Here is a 3,184-nt window from a genome sequence, read left to right as displayed (position 1 = left end):
GCTCTCAGGCCTGAGCGTTACAGAGGCTTGTCTTCCAGCCAGCTGCCTCAGGCCCTCCATGACACCACCAGTCACAGTGCCATTGTAGAAGTGTCCCAGGGACCCTGGTAGTCTCTCCTAGGCCCCTAGCAAATGCCTGGCCTTGGGCACATTCTACCCTCATCCTTCTCCCAACCTGCATCCAAGCAGCTATGGCGTGCTGTGGCAGTCTCCTGAAGTTTATGGCACCATTGTTGAATCCGGTCACCACGCAAGGAGTGGGAGTCCCGAGATCTGCATTTAAGACCAAATGGGTTCTGAATGAAAGGTAAGAAAACCGGAATGAAAGCCAGGAGTGAAAATGAACATAACTCTCCTGTCAGATGACCTTCTGCAGTTGGGATCTCACATCATGGCTGTGTCCCTTCACCTGGTACCTTGCTTCAGGGAGAAAATGCGGATGGATGCATTTCCCATTTTAGCCTGCAGACAGGAGACTTTCTGGCCCTGAAGTTGCACTGGCTGGCCCCAAATCTCAGGTCAGCTTTTTATGATTCTGTACACCATGTTTTGACTGGACCAGTTTAACTTCCTGGAGATGATCAGGGTTAGCACATGATTACTGAGGGAGACAGAGGCACAGGGAAGATGTAGGACTGCCATCTGCTACTGCCCTTTGGCACCTTACCCAGGAATAGCATCTTTCTAGGGCAGGGGCAGGTACTCACTACCTCATCCGAGCCGCAGCAACCCCTGACCTGGCCACCATCTATAGTCCAAGAGCCACTGTGCCTGGGAACTTAACTGTCCCATGGGCTACTGCAGGCCCGTGGCTGTGTGACAACAATCACCAGGCCTGGGTCCCCCTACACACCCTTTGACCCCTCAGTTTCTCTGTATCTCAGCTCTGAAGGCCTTGACCTTGTTGCTTGTTTCCCAAGGAAAGACCAAGTACTGGAAAGCAGAGCCTTGGCCTGGCCTTCCCCTTCCCCCCATGGCTCCCCTCTGACATGATGCTCTTCTTTCCCCATCTCTTCTCAAAGGCTCTGCCACAGGCTCCTGCCAGTCTCCCTCTTCCCCCACAACTTCCTGTGACCATCATTACTGCCTCTCCAAACTGTCCCCTTACATATAAACCTGGCCTCAGACCTGAAAGAAAAAAAGCCCACTTAGTGACACAGACAAGCTTCCACTGTGACTTCCCAGATCAGGGCAGGCACAGAAGTCCAGACCCTGGGCCCCTCACTAGAGTTTCAGCAGGTGTGGCAAGTCCCCTTGCTAACCTAGTCCTTGTTTCTGCGTCCCCATTCTTTGTCCCTCTGTTTTCCCTGTGCTTTCCTTCCTGTTTCTTGATGCTGCTGTGTGACAAACTCTTTGCTGGCTGCCATCCCTCATCTGTCCTCCTGGCTCTGTCAGGGGAGAGAGTAACCTCCTCCTGTCAGGGATCCCTCCACTCATTTCTCCATGTGCTCAGCATCTCCTCTGATGGACATGGATCACTTCCTTCTCCCTGGCCCACACCATCTGGTCTCCTTCCTGAATCCTCATTGCTGAGACTCCTCCCAGACCCCCTTTGATATCTGTTACCCCCTGATTCCCAACCAGTGGTCAGTGCTGCTCTGCCCGAGTCCCTATGCACACCACACAGAATGTCCTACTGTTATCTTGTTGTTTTGGTCTCTGGGAAACCCCTGATCTTGTACCTCTATCCAACTTCCTAACACCTTTCCTTGGGTGTGAAGGAGCACTTCCAGGGGCCCAGCGTCCAGACAACCTGCTGACGCTGTGTCCCCATTTTAGCCAAGTCATCTTTATTACCAAGAGGGCTGGGACAGTGGGTCTTTGTGGAGATGGAGCCCAGAGGGGTAGGGGGCAGGGGAAGGACCTGCAGGTCTGAGAAAGGAAACAGGGATGGAGAGATGGTGGGAGCTGTCCACATATGTGGTGCTGAAAACTCATTCTCTGCTGATCTTCCCGGAGAACCTCTGACCTCTGCCCCACCTCTGCATTCAGTAGGTCTTGTTTTAACCTCAGAGAGTTGCCCTAGTCAATGGGCATCTGTGTCCATGAAGTAGACCTCCCTCATTCTTCACAGCCAGTCCATGCAGACACAGGCTGGAAAGAAAACACTGCTATGTTTCTCACAATCAGCTAGGGAGGTGTCCAGGCCCAGACGTGGGTCCAGGACTTCCAATCAACCTCAACAGTAGCTGCCTGTTCATAGACAGGCATCCAACGTGTCATCCAATTGTGTAAGATGAGAGTCAGCCTCCAGCCCTGCCAGGAGAATGAGCCGGATGTGGCAGAATGGCCAGCAGTGTGTCTCCTACCCTCCTGCTGGTCCAGGGGCCTCTGTGCATGCATTTCTGAAATCTTCCACATTTCTGTACATTCATTTTACTGAAAATCCCAGCTTAGTCTGGATTGTTGAATTGGAAGCAGTCCTCAACACCAGCAAGAAAGGAGGTGCTTAGAGGCTTCCATACCAGGGGCCTGTTTGCAGTCTATGTTGCTGTGAGTGCTGCATTTTGGGGTGTGCGCATTTGTGTGTGACATGGGTAGGGTGGGGAATGCATGTGCAAGCCTGGGATTGTGCATATCAGAAGAGCCTCATTGAGTCACACATCCAAGTAAGATAAGGAAACATTTTTAAGTCTCTCTGTTTCCTGAAAGGGTGACACATAAGAAGACCCTTCTGGCCAGCTGCAGAGTGTTTGTGTTGGCAAAAATAGGGCCTTGAGAGTGGGGAAGCTCTCATTAATTTCTCTAAAAGGCCCAAACTAATTTTTCCTCTGCCAGCTGATATGAGCTGCAGCTGGGCACTCCTGAGTATGGGCAGTGGGTGCATGGGCACAGTGGTTCTGTGCCCCTTCTGTCTTCATTTCAACTCTGTCCTCCTCAGCCATTTATGTGGGTGATGTTGAAGGTGGCTACAAGTAAGTGATCTCACATCCACCCTCATTCCTGGCCAGCTGTAGACATCAGAGAACAGACATGGACAAAAATGTGGTCTTTGACTACATAGGGGTAAAATCAGGTGAAAATTAATTCCTTGGGCAGATGTGGTGAGAGAGGATTCTGGTTGGAGATGTTCAGTTGGTTTCCAGTTAAACACTGAGAAATATGGGGATGTGTTTAGGGTCAACTGCCGTAGTCAACTGTAGTGGATATACCCATGTTTTTGTTTTGCTCCCAAGTGTGGGAT

This window comes from Acomys minous (genome assembly GCF_964271855.1).
Source record: "Acomys minous genome assembly, chromosome: 10".
In the NCBI taxonomy this organism is placed as follows: domain Eukaryota; kingdom Metazoa; phylum Chordata; class Mammalia; order Rodentia; family Muridae; genus Acomys; species Acomys minous.
Note: the sequence above shows the minus strand (reverse complement) of the source record.